Below are 16,456 nucleotides of genomic sequence, written 5' to 3' on the forward strand. Positions count from 1 at the left end.
TAGACCAGGCTAGCCTCGAACTCAGAAATCCACCTGCCTCTGCCTCCCAAGTGCTGGGATTAAAGGTGAGCACCACTCACATATGGCCTACATTTCTATTCTTATGCCAGCTCCCCTAGCTTAATTATAATAATCCTGCTATGTGTTTTAAAATTAGGCACGGAGAAGTCAAATTGCTTTCCCTCTTCAAGATTATTTTGGTTCCCTGGGTTTCTGGTATTTCCTTATGTCTTAAGATCAGCTTGCCAATTGTGAAAAACATAAACAAAGCAAAAAAAATTAACTATGATTTTTAAAACTTAAAAAGTTTCCTCTTTGTTGTTTGTGTAGGAGTGTTTTGTCTGCATGTTTGTCTGTGTACTGTGTGTGTGTCTGCTGCCCTCAGAGGTCAGAAGAGAGCTTTGGATCACCTGGAACAGGAATGAAGGATGATTGTGAATTACCAGCAGGAGTTTGGGAACCTAACCAGGGTCCTCTGCAAGAGCTGCAAGTCCTCTTAACTCCTGAGCCATTTTTCCTGCCCTCTCAGCTGAAATTTAATAGAGATTACATTGAGTTCATAGATTCATTTGGAAAGTGTTAGCATTTATGGTATTGCCTTCAAATTTATGGGCATAGAATGACTTTGTTCCACAATACCCTCTAGGACAACAGTCCCAGTGTTGAGAACCAGCCCTGAGGTACCATGAGACTGAAGAACAGGCAGACTGGCTAAAACTGGCAGACGTATGCACCAGATACTACAAAACCATTACATCTCTGCAATGTGAGACAGACAGAAAGGCCTGCTAATGGGTCTGCACAAGTGATTTTGCCCTCACTGGATTGTACTTGGTTGATCTTAAAGTAATATCATAGCTCAGGCACATTTTCATATGTAGAGTCCATTTGTAATGCGTCACATGCTAATCTGACAGGCTTTTTTTTTTTTTAAATGACTTATGTGCATTGGTGTTCTGCCTGCACACATGCCTGTGTGAGGATGTCAGGCCCCTGGAGCTGGAGTTCCAGGCAGTTGTGAGTTGCTATGTGGCTGCTGCTGGTGTGATTTGTAGCTTCTCTCTCCTTGATCATTTGCCTAGATGTTGTAACAATGACTGAAACTAGAACATCGCAGTTTTCCAATACTATTGTTGATTTGTCTGGTTCTCACTTCAATACTGTTAGCTTTTTGTTATTTCATTTATTATTTTTATTATATCTTATGTATATTTGTTTTTATTTCATTTCTTTTTCTGGGGGTGGTTCATGTGCGCAGATCAGAAGACAATCTATATGTAGTCCATTCTCTCCTTCTCCCTCATGGGTTCTGGAGACTGAACTCTGATCAGATGTGGCAGCCAGTGCCTTTACCCATGGAAGCCTCTTCCCAGCCCCTGTATTATTATTTTTTAGTAGTACTGAGAATCAAACCCTAGGTGTGACACATGTTAGGCAAGCATTCCAACACTAAGGTGTATCCCATCCTCCTTTAGCTTTCATTTCATGTATATACACAGGCATGTGTGCACATGCACGCGCATGCACACACACACTCAGGCACACACCACTGCTATGTTTACCTGATATACTGAGCCATATATCATTACGCTGCATCGTTATTTGCACCTAGTAACATTCACTATCTTCAGATTTAGTTCTGAGTAAGGCTTAAATGATACAACTTTTCCCTTTCAACCTATTTGTGTTTAGAAGCTAAAGTCTGTCTCTGGTCTGGGCGGTGGTGGCACACGCCCTTAATCCCAGCACTTGGGAGGCAGAGGCAGGCAGATTTTTGACTTCGAGGCCAGCTTGGTCTACAAAGTGAGTACCAGGACAGCCAGGGCTACACAGAGAAACCCTGTCTCAAAAAACCAAATAAATAAATAAATAAATAAATAAATAAAGTCTACCTCTAAGCATACAGTTAGATGTTTTAGTGAGGGTGCTGCGCATCACACCCAGCCAGAGCCTTGTATTTACTAGGCATGTTTTCTACCAAAGAGCTACACCCTGTAAGGTTCCATGATTCCTCAAAGAATGATACCCCAGACTCAAGTAGTATGTAAAGGTAAAGAATGTTTTAGTCTACAGAAGTCTACTAATGTTGGGGTTGGGATTTGGGGTCTACCATTACCAAGAAAGAGAGAAAACCAAGTGAGCTCGAAGGCCTGATTTAAAGCACATTAGGGGATTCCGGGGTAGGTGACCTATATCTTGCTTCATCTCTAGGGACATTTCATTACCTGGGTGCAGGGGCTAAAAACTGTTGCTGAGGAAGTCTGGAGTAGGTGGCCTTTATTTTACTCTATCTCTAGGGACATTCCACTACTAGGACATGGGGGCTAGAAATTGTTGCTGGGGAAGTCTGGAAACTGCCGCTGACCCATTGTCCTTGCTTCAGGCCAGGTGGCTGGGCAGCTTCTGATGGCACTACAGTTTCTAACTAGCTGCATGAAGCCTGGATTTGTTGTTGGTTTTTTGCTTTTCCTAGTAACTGACTTATCTGGGCTTGTCTGGACTTGCCCAGTTCTTAGGCCTAGTCTCCTAAACGGCCAGTTTGAAGCCTGTCTTGGAGTCAGCCCAGCCTTCTCAACCCCAGCCCAGTCAATTCATTTAAAATGTGCCAGGTGTGGAGGCACATACCTTTAATCCAGCACTTGGGAGGACGATGCAGGCAGTTCTCTGCACTTGAGGTCAGTCCAGAGGGAGTTCCAGATCAGCCAAGGTCACACAGTGAGACCCTGTCTCAAACAAAAACAAACAACCAAAAAGGGGAGAAAACCCATTCTTTCACACGTAGACTCTGATCTGGAACTGCTGGGCCACTTACACCCAGCATAGGGTTTCAGTCTGCAATTTTCCTGGTTATTTCCTGTTTCATGTCTGTTTTGCTCCACTTTTTTTTTTTTTTTTTAAGATTTACTTGTTTTTATTTTGTGTGTGTGGCTGTTTTGTCTGAATGTATGTCTCTTCGAGAGAGCTGGATCCCCTGGAACTGGAGTTACAGACAGTTGTGAACTCCATGTGAGTGCTGGGAATTGAACCCTGGTCTTCTGGAAGTGTTCTTAACCTCTAGAGCCATGTCCAGCCTATTTTTTGGTCCATTTCTATTTCTCCGTTGTTGGTTTCTCTTGTTTAAAATAATTTTGTCAAATAGTATGTAATCTTTTTGTTATTTTCTTTTTTAAACTTTTTACTTATTCTTTGACAATTTCATACATGTAAACATTTCTATTGTTCACCTATTGATATGCTTTTCCCTGGAGAAGACCGTTTCTCCTGCTCTCCACGTTGTTCCTGGTTCTTTGTGTAGGATTGAGTTCTCGTGGTCTTTCTTCATTACCGTGGCCAAACATCTAACACCCCACCACTACAACCACATCCACTTTGGTATGTCCATTGGTGTTAGCTATATTCAGCTCATGTTTAGGCAGTGTCTTGGCTTAGGTTTTTTTTGTTTTGTTTTGTTTTGTTTTGTTTTGTTTTGAGACAGGGTTTCTCTGTGTAGCCTTGACTGTCCTGGAACTCACTCTGTAGACCAGGCTGGCCTTGAACTCAGAAATCCGTCTGCCTCTGCCTCCCAAATGCTGGGATTAAAGGCGTGAGCCACCACCGCCCGGCTACTGGCTTAGTTTTTCAATGTGTACACAAAAACTAGAGATACCTGAAAGAGCGAGCTGAAATTGAGAAAATGTCTCCATAAGATGCGGATGCAAAGCATTGTAGTATGTAATTTTACAAAAATATGCTACCGCCTTGATGGGCTCCGCCAGTCTCACGCCTTACAGAGCTCTGCCAATGGCCAGCTGGCCTCTTACCAAGGAGCTGCGATAGCTCTCCTAGTCCCTCCTGGGAGCTTCACCAAGACCCCATCAACTGTCTGTCACGGCTACTGTCTTTCTCCTCCTGCCCACCTTAGCTCCGCAGAAGAAAAATACTAGACTGCTTTACTATTTTAAAACTTGCCAGATAACACAAATGCTGGGTGAAGAATTTCCTGCCCTAACTTATCAGCTAGCCTATTCCAGCCCCCCACAGGTGGCAAAGGCCACCAAAGATTTTACTTGGTTATTGCAAGCCTCCAGTTCCAAAACCTGCTGGAAAAACCCCCTCATTCCCTGCATCTCTTCTCTTTTTCCTGGGACCTGGATGTCCCACCTTTTTCCGTTTGCCCAACAATTGGCTTCTGCCTTATTTATTAACACAATCAAAAAACAGGGAATCAGATTTTAGTATCAGCTCCTCCTCCTACAAGGCATTTTCTTAATTAGTGATCGATGGGGGGTGGGGGAGGGGGGCCCGGCCCATTGTGGGTAGTGCCACCTCTGGGATGGTGGTCCTGGATTCTATAAGAAAGCAGGCTGAACAAGCCAGTAAGCAGCACCCCTTCATGGACTCTGAATTAGCTCCTGTCCCTAGGTTCCTGCCCTGCTTGACTTCCTTCCTGACTCCCTTCAACGATGGACTACTGATGAGGAAGTATAAGCCAAATAAAGCCTTTCTCCCCCATCTTGTTTTTTGGTCATGGTGGTTTGTCCCAGCAATAGAAATCCTAAATGAGCCTGGTAGTCATGCTGGTGAGACTTTATAGGTATAGCTTTTGACATGACTAGGAGGCACAGGCTCCCAGCAAACCCCTGATCCTCTGGCTCTTAGTCTCCCCACCTCTTCTGCAATGTTCCCTGAGCCTTAGGTGCAGATGTTTTGTAGAAGTGTCCAATGGGACTGGGGTCCACAACAACTTTGCATTTTGTTCGTGGTTTTCTGTAATTGCCTCTATCTTTTGCAAAGAAAAGTTTCCTTGATGAGGTCTACAAGCAATACTTTAAACTCAGAGTGCTGGGTGTGGTGGCATGAGCCAGCATTCGGGAGGCAGAAGCCCCCAAATCTATGATTGGAGGACAGCCTAGTCTATACAGCAAGTTCCAGGCCTGCCAGGTGTAAGAAGTGAGACCCTAACTCAAAAACGAAACCAACCGAACCAACCAAACAAACTGAAACAAAAAAACCCCAGGCACACAGGGATAGCAAGTCAGAGTTGCAGGTGTAATTCAGTGATAAGGCACTTGCCCACTATCTCCAAGGCCCTGCCTGGGCTCAATCCCCAGAATGCAAAAAAAACAAACCAACCAACCAACCAAACAAACAAACAAACAAACAAAACCCCAAAACCCTAACCAGACTAAAACCAATTTAATTTTAGTATAATGATTATTTTTATGCAATTGTCTCTTACAGGGGATTTTTTTTAAAAAGTTACAAATATGACATTTATGGATTCGCCTTTACTCATACTCTGTACATCATGTTTATTGTAAAATAGTTTCTTAAATATTGAGGTTATATCTACTTTACCTCGGATGCTTTTCCACTTTTAGTAGTTTTTATACAGTAATTATCTAAAGGAAAGTGGCTTAGTGGAAGGACTAATGGGCCTTTATCAGAAGCCTTAGTATCCACTAATGGCTTTTAGCAAAGACTGACTTTGTAATCCGGATTAAGCCATTGGGTTGCTGTCCCGGCTTCAGGGTCCTTGCCTCATTTGTGGAGAGAATGCATCTAGCAGTGCACCTGTGTCGCTCCTCTAGGTTCACCACCAGCTGCGGACGCTTCCGTCACTCTAGTCAGTAAGAGCATGTCCTGAAAGGAGGTCAAAAGCTTGATAATATTGCCAACTCATGACCCAACAACAATGATAAAAATAATTAGGATTAAATAAAAACTATGAAATGTACGTCAGGATGATCCACTGTTGTTTGCAATATGCTGTGACAAGAAAAAAATCCTTCATCTTTCAAATTGCTTTCTGGGTACATTCCTATGAAAAAACCTCAACTCAAAGAAATCTCTGATTGCTTATCAATACAGTATATATCCAGCTGTAGGTGAATTCATTTTTAAAAATATACTCATAGCTTTCCAACAGGGAGGAGACAGACGATTCTCAAAAATAGGTGTAATATGTCATCTTAATGTCTAATATCTATTTCATTGGGTCTGATGTTGACTCTTTCTATCAGGTTTTAGTTTTTGAGAGACAAACTTTGGTGAAATAGCCCAGGATAGCCCTGAACTTTTAATGCTCCCACATCAACTTCCTGAGTAGCCCTGGCTGTCCTGGAACTCACTCTGTAGATCAGGCTGGCCTCGAACTCAGAAATCCACCTGCCTCTGCCTGCCAAGTGCAGGAATAAAGGCGTGTGCCACCACCGCCCGGCAATTTTTTTTTTTTTTTAGTGGACCAGATGTTGACTATTAAGGAATAGAGCCAGCATCATCTAGCGTCTACAACCCAGCGAGCTAGAAACTCTATTTCAGGGCTAGCAGTGGAACTCAATGGTAGGGCACTTACATTTACCTAGGCTCTCTAAGTCCTGGCTCAGATACCCAGAACTGAAAAAACACCTATTGTGTGCCAGAATGCTGTCCCAGGACACATGTGGCTCAGAAAGAAGGACTGACTCCAAAGCAAGTTCTAGGCCAGCCTGGGCTGCATGCAGTGAGGCCCTACCACAATGAGCAACAAAAATTAAAACTAAACGGGATAGGGGAGGAAGGAAAGTGGGAGAATAGAGAGGAGTGGGGTTGGGTAGAAGACAGTATTTTAGAGGAGACACCATTTACACTCTGAAGTTGGTGGCTCATTATTCAGAAGATAAACGTTGGCATTTTACCCCTGTGCACATTGGAAGCATGTCTCTACTCAAGTGTTGTTTTTTTTTTGTTTTGTTTTTTTTTTGTTTTGTTTTTTTTTTTACCAAAGGGGAGGAAGGGAATTGAATTTTGCTCTTTCACACTTAGGAGCTACTTCCCATAGGAACCTTGCTCTCCTAAGCTAAAGCAAACTGTCCTTTCATTAGCTGTCTGACATCTTATTAGCAAACAAAACTGCTGAAGGCTTTTTCTTAGTGTTATTGTCCCACCTGGACTCAGATGTAGCAAACTTAGTTTCAACAAACTGAGGGAACTCCAATGTACTCGATATTTTCACAGACTTCAAGATCTGAGTAAGACATGCTTATTCCTGAAAGAAACCACTGAAATCCCTCCTTGGCCATTAGTTTTCCTCCCGTAACTTGTGTGAAGTCATGGGGCTTTTTTCTTTCTTCTCTCTGTGTCTCTCTTTGTCTGTGTCAATGTATGTGTTTCTCTCTCTGTCTCTCTCTCTGTAGTTTTCAGTATCAGAAAACAAAGCACAGAATCTTCTTCTCATAGTGGTGTCTTCAATACACCTAACATGCAACACTAATTTAGTACTAAAACAGTTCCTTTTCCTCCTTGGCCTGTTTTAGGGGAGAAAAAGTACCTGCTCCAATCAGAGACTGATTTCTGATGGGTAAATTGACACATATTATGAGGACTAGTTTGTTTTAGTTCTTAAATTCAGTTCACAAGATGAGTTTTTTTTCCGCAGGGCCAATCCTTCAGCCCGGTTCTTCATTTTCTTCCTAAAGAGAGCAGAGAGCTTGTTTGTAGCCTCCTTCGGCTTTTTCCGAATCCTCCCCTTCCTTGTCCACCTCCTCCCCAGCCTCACACAGGGCTCGGAGGGCAAGGCAGGACCTTCGGAAAGTCAAGCCTTTCTAAAGGAGTGGGTGTTGTTTACAGTCTCCAGCTGCTGGTCTCGGAGGTGACTGGAGTCAAATGTAAACCTGGCGTTTATCTCTCGCAGTCAAACATGTTGTGCAACAAGGAGCAGTGGGCACTGTGTGAAAGGTTGTTCCGGCAGCAGCCCCAGGTTCAGGATTACTCAGCTCTTCACCCTGAGCCATGTGGGACCAAGATACTGGAGGTCACCGGTGATGGAAAGGCCAACGGGCCAATGGGAGGAACCAGGAGGCGGGGAAACAGTTCTTGGCAAACACGCGGCACAGGGCAGAACATCTAAAAGAAAGTTGTTTTGTGACCTTTACTGTTTCCCGTGAAAACTTTCTCAGGCACGAAACGTTAGAAGTCAGTGCAGTTTCTGGCAATACTGGTTTATCGGGAGCCAAAACATGCTTTTTGGAAAAGCCATTTTTTTTTTTCTTTTTCTTCTATTTCTTGAGACAAGATCTCATGAAGCCCAGGGTACCTGAGAGCTGAGAATGACCTTGAACTCTTGGTCTTACCTCCACTTCCCTTACAGGCATGTTGCGCCATACCCAGCTAACAGTCTATTTTCCTTTGGTAGTAAAATGTTTAATTATTAAAAGTAACATCATCAACCTGGACATGCTTTGCAACCTGTGAGGCTGAGACAGGAGGCCTGTGAGTTTGAAAGCCAGACTGGGCTACAGATTAAAACTGTTTCTAAAAGCCAAATACAAATACCTAAGAAAACAACAGAAAATTAGGAAAATAAAATATGAGAGGAGACATTTATAATCCATTTTGCTAAGAACCAGCTTTATTATGGCTGAGGTCATCATATCCTTATAAGTTTTCGTCTCTTTTGTTTTGGTGACTTAATAAGCCTTTTCTCCCTTACCATATTTTAAGCAATTAAATAACATTCTATTCGCCACATTTTATAACGAGACTTTCTCAGACCTGCCAGCTATATAAATAATGACAGAGGTTTGTTAATATTTTAAAGCTTAGGCCCTTACCTGGCGGTCGTGCAACTACTCTATCCTGATTAATTCTGGCCTACTTCCTGCCACATGGCCAGTTCTACTTTTCTGCTCAGGTCTATCAATCCACCTCTGCACATGCTGGTGAACTTCCTGTGTCCCAACTCTTCCCCCAGAGTTCCTATCTCTGCCAGGAAGTTCTGCCTTCTACTTCTATACATAACACCAAAATGAACATAATTGAAATAAAGCTTCCTATAAGAAAAGTTGTAAGTTCAGTGCCTCAGAACACATATAAAACCTATGTAAAGCTGGGAGGTAGTGGCAAATGCCTTTAATCCCAGGGTTTGGCAGGTGGATCTCTGAATTCAAAGCCAGCCTGGCCTACAGAGTGAGTCCCAGGACAGCTAAAGCTACTCAGAGAAACCCTGTCTTGAAAAACAAGACAAAAGCCCGACTTATTCAAGAATATATGGATCTAGGCTTGATGGTGAATGGCTATGACCTGTGCTTCAGAGGAGAGGGTGGAAGCCAGAGGACCAGGAAGGAGTTCCAGGTAAGCCTTGCCTACAAAGCAGTTTTGAGGCTAGCTAGAGCTACATGAGATTCCATCTTAAAAACAGACAAGCAAAAAGGTATACATGAGTAGCTCAAAGAACGATAACGAAGAAACATGTGAGTGATCACACTGATTCACAAAATAAAAGAATCCCGCAGCTCACTTTACCACTCCCATCCTTCTTCTTCCACACCGATGACCGGCAGCTTAAATATTCTGTTTACCACGTAAATGTTCTGGGTATTCATTTCCCTTCCGTTAGAATCTGAATGATGAGAAGGCTTTGGGTTAGGAATGAAGAGGACTCTGCAGAGGACTTGAGTTCCATTCCCAGTATCCAGACTGAGCACTCAGTTCCCGGGGAACCAATTCCTTTTTGGGCCTTCCCAAGTACCTGCACTCATGTCCAGTCTGATCTACAGAGTGAGTTCCAGGCCAGCCAGGGCTACACAGAGAAACCCTGTCTCGAAAAAAAACAAGAAACAAACAAACAAACAAGCAAACAAAACCTATTCATAATTAAAAACAAATGGGCAGGTGGCCCACAGACCATCGAGCCACGGTCTAGTCTAAAGGTGAGCTCTGGAGGGGCAGTTCTTAGTACTGAGGAATTAGGACTTAGTTCTGAGTTGTACCCCAGAATGGTGTCAGTCTGGTTTTCCTGTGTGAGGTTTCTCTCTTCCTCCTCACTTTTCTCTACCAAGAATTTGGTTTGAGTTTTTAATTTGTACATTGTTATTTCCTTACTTCTTGAATGGGTGGTTAGGGCTGGAAATATGACTCAGTTGGCAGAGTGCCTGGCTAACATGTGAGAAGTTCCCCAGCACCACAGAAAATCAGGTATGCCTGTGGTCTCAGCACTTGGGAAATGGGGGCAGGAACATTAGAAGTTCAAAGTCATCTTCTGCTACATGGGAGTTTCAGGCCAGCTACAAGGCCTTTTCTAGAAACAAAACAAAGTAGAACCCAAACTCAAGCCCAAACAAACAAACAAATGGACATTTCTCTTAGCTGAGCATATTGATAGCTGACATCTGAGATGAATGCCAACATAATTCTCCTCAGCTTTATGTGACTCCAGAAGTCAGACTGTTCAGATGGATCTTGGCTCTAAAAATGTAAAAGCTAAACTGAATTAAAAATAGCCAGGGCAGCTATTGATACACCCTCAGCTCTTGGGAGGGTGAGGCAGGAAGATTAAGAGTTTGAAGCCAACAGCTGGCCACATGGCTTAGTGGGTAAAAATGCTTATACCTCGCAACCTTGCCAACCGCAGTGAAACGAAGGACTTCCAAAAGTTGTCCTCTGACCTCAGACTCAAGCTGAGGCATGTATATGGATCCCCACCATCACACACATTAATAATAATAATTCTTGAATTGAAAATGTTGAAACAGGATTTTGCTCGATGAGGTGATAAAGGCTTTTAATCACAGCACCTGGGAGGCAGAGGCAGCCAGAGCTCTGAGTTCCAGGCCAGCTACGGCTACATAATGAGACCGTGTTTCAAAAATAAAATCAAAATTTAAATAAATAAAGATAAAGAGTTTGAAGTTAGTCTGGGTTGTAGAAATAGACTTTCCCTCCAACAACAACTAAGCAAACAAACATCAACAATAAAGACAATAATCAAGCTGGGGTACAGCTCCGTGGGTGTAGCAGGTGGTTTTGGCTACACCACTTTGAGCTCTTGGCCTGTTGCAGGTGCACACCCGCCCAGGAGCTATTGATCAAGATTGCTTGATCAAAAACCAATTGGGGCAGGGTGGTGGTGGCGCACGCCTTTAGTCCCAGCACTTGGGAGGCAGAGGCAGGCAGATTTCTGAGTTCGAGGCCAGCCTGGTGTACAGAGTGAGTTCCAGGACAGAGAAACCGTGTCTTGAAAAACAACAACAACAAAAAACAAAACAAAACAAAAAAAGGGGACAAGGACCTTCAGCATCCATACTCGCAGATTCCGGTTGAAATCAAAGCATAAGAACCACTCTTCTACAAGTGGTAGAGCACATGCTTAGCATACACATGGCCCTCTGTTTAATATCTAGTACCTAAAATGCATAAGAGAATAAATAGCTATTGGGTAGTGATAGAGCCCAGTAAGGATAACTGGCTTTCAGGTCACTGGTAGAACCCACTAACTAGTAGTTTCATTCAGTTGTAGCAGTATCCATTGCGATAGTAAATTAAGACTCATGGACCTTACTAATGAGTCAGATTCCAAGTGCAGTTATCTGGGAACAAGAAGCTGTGATAAATAATTTTTGAACACACTGGTCAGTTCTTCACAAACACTTATCTATGGTCAAGAAGAAACCTTTGCCACATGTCTGAGCTTCGGCTGGGGAAGGTGAGTCTGAGACATTGGGGTCCTTAACATGGCTGCGACCCTGTCAGCAGTACACATTCACCCAGCGCTCCCTCCTCTCCCCACAGCGGTGTGCCCGCCTAGCACTGAGACTGGGTAGTATCCACTTAGGGATCCTCTATGTACGATCCATTGTGCTAGATTTTGTCGGAAGAGAATGGGAAAGCCCAGTTCTTTATCCTACTGTGACACTGAAGTATTAGTGTCTGAGGGAAAATTACATTTCAAGAAGTTCCAAGAACCATCTTAAAAATTAGTGGTAGATTCTCATTGACTATTGGCCGAAAGCAAAGGTAAGATTCAAGATGGCTGCCGCCTGGAAGCACATGCTGAGTTTCAGTTTGAGTATTCTCTTGAAAGAACAGTACCCGCAACCTGGTGGGGTTTTTTGTTGTTGTTGTTTTGTTTGTTTGTCTTGGTTTTTCGAGACAAGGTTTCTCTGTATAGCCCTGGCTGTCCTGGAGCTCACTTTGTAGACCAGGCAGGCCTCGAACTCCGAAATCCACCTGCCTCTGCCTCTCAAGTGCTGGAATTAAAGGCGTGCGCCACCACCGCCCGGCTCCTCCTAGTGTTTTCTGAGATTCTATTTGTTTTGGTGCTAGGGGTCTCTAGGCCTGTGTAACTCAGGGCAAGCACTCTATCAAAGATCTACGCCATCCGCAGATCTTTTCTTCTCAGTTTGACTAGTACTCCTGTCTGTGACCTTTGCATACAACCACTCATTCCATAATAATTATCTTTGCATCAGGACTCAGGAAGCCTCCAAGCACTCATAAAGAAGGGAAGTGGGGGAAACCAGTGGTTGAAAGCTAGAAGATAAGGGTTGTACCAACAAAATAAAAATAGAAATAGAAAACCAAGTCAGAAAAATATCACTAGCAGTCTGGGAGACACGGCCTTTATCAAACGCACCCTTTGTTAGTGTAGCTTGGGAGACAGATGGAACGCAACTGTCTGGAAACGAACCTGAGGTTGTAGAAACGCTCACCTGCGGCCTGCTCCGGGGAAGGAACTTTCTCTAGCTGACATTTACATGCTCTAGAATACTTATTACTGAAACATTGTGATACCTGACAGTTTTTTTTTTTTCTAGTTCCTTTTATCTCACCTTTCTACTCAGGCTGTCAGAAATATACCGCGTTTAAAGAATCCAGCAATAAACCGGGTGGTGGTGGCGCACGCCTTTAATCCCAGCACTTGGGAGGCAGAGGCAGGTGGATTTCTGAGTTCGAGGCCAGCCAGGTCTACAGAGTGAGTTCCAGGACAGCCAGGGCTACACAGAGAAACCCTGTCTCGAAAAACCATACCAAACCAAAACAAAAAAAAGGAATCCAGCAATGATGACTAAGGATATTATAATTCAATTAATGTGCATGTAATCTGGGTAACATTGACTAATATTGCCGGTGTGTGGCTCATGTTTTTTTTTTTTTTTTTTTTTTTTTCGAGACAGGGTTTCTCTGTATAGCCCTGGCTGTCCTGGAGCTCACTCTGTAGACCAGGCTGGCCTGGAACTCAGAAATCCACCTGCCTCTGCCTCCCAAGTGCTGGGATTAAAGGCGTGCGCCACCACGCCCGGCTATGGCTCATGTTTTTAATCCCAGCACTTGGGATGCAGAGGCAAGAGGGTCTCTGGAAGTTCAAATCCAGCCTGGTTCTACACAGTCCCAGGCCAGCCAGGGCTGTATGGTGAGTCTCTGTCCCAAAAAGTCTTGTTTTTTGAATAATATTTAATCCAGAGAAAATTTGAGAAGATAAATTAATTGGCAAAATGTCAAATACTTTGCAGATATATTAGGACCTTTTATTGTACTGGCTATGAATAAGGGGAAAGAATCAAATAATAAACAATATTGCCATTAAAATAACATTTTCAAAAAATTGCATATTCAATTTCTTTTTGAAGAATTGTTGGTAATTAATGCTTTGGCTTAAGTTCTGTCTCTAGAATGTGGAGAAATGTCAGATCAATCTAAAAAAATATCTATGAAGAAAAACTTCAAAGATATGCCAAAAAAAAAAAACAAAAAAACCTTTACTCTGTGCAGGTAATACACAAAAGAATAAGTAGTAATAAGAAAGGGGTGGGAAGATGGCTTAATTGGTAACGTGCGTATTTAGCAAGGAGTAGAAGCTGAGTTTGATCCCTGGACCCCAGAGGTGTGGTAGTACAAATCTGAATCCCAACAGAGGGGTGGTGGGATGCGGGAGTGGATCTGAATCCCAACAGAGGTGTGGGGGGGATGAGGGAGTGGAGCCAAGAGATTCCCTGGAGCTCCCCAGCAGCCAATCTAGGTTAATCAGTGAGATCCAGGCCCAGTGAGATACTTTTCTAAAGTAAGGGAAAAAAGGGGAGGGATGTTAAAGAAGGAAGTAAAGAGAAAAAAGTGAATGACTCCTAAAGAATGACAGCGGAGGTTGTGCTAGTCCCACTGAAGTGTATTTAATACTGTTTAACACTACTGTTTAATACTGTCCAGAATGATGGGCCCTAGTTAGGTCCATACCTGGGATTCCCAGAGAAAGACTTGTGAATTGTATTAGTCCATGGCCATTACGAAGGAAAGCCCACAGGTTCCATACTTCTTTTCCTGCTTTCTCTCCATTAGGGCAAGCATACGTCCTGATGTACATTCTGCCTACGGGCCTCCAGCACACAGGCCCAGCGCAACTGGGACAACCTACCTTGTTTATTGAAGTGAAACCATGTGGCTTCTTATCTTCCATGAACAACAGCCTCCAGCATTCCAGGAAGTTATCTGTCGTTGGGCAAGTGAGGTTTACAGGTTAGAGGCATTTTTGTTTTATAGATCTCTTGAGCATTTAAAACATACGTTAGCCCTCACAGTTGGCCTTTGGTTTCCACACATGCATACACATTCATGCACACACACACACACACAAACACACACACACACACACACACACACACACACAAAGATATATGTGGCTGGGAAGTTAGCTGGGAAGTAAGCCAGGCCAGCATAGCTCTGAATCTGCCCAGCTTGGTGCCTGAAGTTTATTAATAAATGTAAAGTTCTCCATGTTATTTATTTAGTCCAAGGGCAGGCATAGAAAATCCCTGTACTGCAGGGCAGTGGTGGCGCATGCCTTTAATCCTAGCACTTGGGAGGCAGAGGCAGGCAGATTTCTGAGTTCGAGGCCAGCCTGGTCTACAGACTGAGTTCCAGGACAGCCAGGGCTACACAGAGAAACCCTGTCTCAAAGAAAACAAACAAACAAACAAACAAAAAGCCCAAGCTAGGCCCAGTGGCTCTCTCTTCCTGCTGTCTTTGAATTCTGGTTTAACTCTCAGTTAGAGTGTCTGATTTACATACCAGTATGCTTGACTTGAGGATAATGGACTAACCCTCTCAAACTGTAAGTAAGCCCCAATTAAGTGCTTTCTTTTTATAAGAGTTGCTATGGTTGCCAGGCAGTGCTGGGTTTTAATCCCAGCACTTGGGAGGCAGAGGCAGGCAGATTTCTGAGTTTGAGGCCAGCCTGGTCTACAGAGTGAGTTCCAGGACAGCTAGGGCTACACAGAGAAACCCTGTCTCATCAAAAAAAAAAAAAAAAAAAAAAAAAAAAAAAAAAAAAAAGAGTTGTTATGGTCATGGTGTCTCTTCACAGTAACAGAACACTGATTCACTGATTAAGATGGTGGGCTACATAGTGAGGCCCTATCTCAAATAGATAAATAAAATAAATCTCAGGCTGGGGTGTACCTCATTTTAAAAGAATGTTTGTCTAGTACACAAAGTTCACTCTTTAGCACTGCATAAAGCAGGCTGTAATCCTAAAACTTGAGGAGGGAAGGGAAGCAGGGGGATCCGAACTCAAGGCCAGCCTTGGCTACACAGTGAGTCTGAGGCCAGCCAACAGCATCCTGACTGGATGACATAACAATTAAAGCTGGGTTGGGGAAGACTTCTTGTTTAATGAATCTTTTTTTTTTTTTTTTTTTTTTTTAAGATTTATTTATTTATTATGTGTAAGTACACTGTAGCTGTCTTCAGACGCACCAGAAGAGGGCATCAGAACTCATTATGGGTGGTTGTGAGCCACCATGTGGTTGCTGGGATTTGAACTCATGACCTTCTGAAGAGCAGTCAGTGCTCTTACCCGCTGAGCCATCTCACCAGCCCTTGTTTAATGAATCTTAGATAGAAATGCTAGAGCCCATTCAGAACCAGAAATCACGTGTTTATTTAGTAGAACTAGTAATGAATACTGCTAGAAAAATGAAAGAAAATGAAACCATTCCTAAAATTTATAGATTCAGTTATATAAAGTCTAAAACCCAAAAGCTGTACATATATATGTAGAGCATACACATACATATACATATACACACACATATATACATAGGCAAGTTTTGCTCTTAGAGAGGACCTGAGCTTGATTTTCTAGCTCCAGGGAGTGCAACACCCTCTTCTGGACTCCATGAGTCTATGAGGCACTGGACTCACATGTGCATATATATACTTCCATACAAACGCACATATATACACATCATTTAAAAATAAAATAAGTCTTTAAAAAGGAGGAATTGCCATGAGTTCAAGGTCACTTTGAGCTATATGGTGTGTTTCAGTGTAGTTTGGACTGCAGACTGAGATCGTGTCTCAAGAAAACAAAATAAAGGGACTAACAAGATGGCTCGACTATTAAAGGCACTTGCTGTTAATTCTGGGGACTTGAGTTTGATCCCCTGGTCCTACATGGGAGGAGGAGAGAACCAAGTTTTACAAGGTGTCCACTGAATTCCACCTGGGCTCTATGGCATGTGCACACACACACATACACACACAGAGACACAGCATGTACACACACACACACATACATGCACACACTAAGTAAATAAATAAATAACTGTAATAATTAAAAGAGTACAAGAATGGAAGAATATAAACTTAAGGTGTTAATACTTTTCTTTAGGTGGTGACACTATGAGCTATTTGTTCTTCATTTTTTCTAATTTGCCCACAATAAGCA

The sequence above is a fragment of the Mastomys coucha genome, unplaced genomic scaffold, assembly GCF_008632895.1.
Source record: "Mastomys coucha isolate ucsf_1 unplaced genomic scaffold, UCSF_Mcou_1 pScaffold6, whole genome shotgun sequence".
NCBI lineage: Eukaryota > Metazoa > Chordata > Mammalia > Rodentia > Muridae > Mastomys > Mastomys coucha.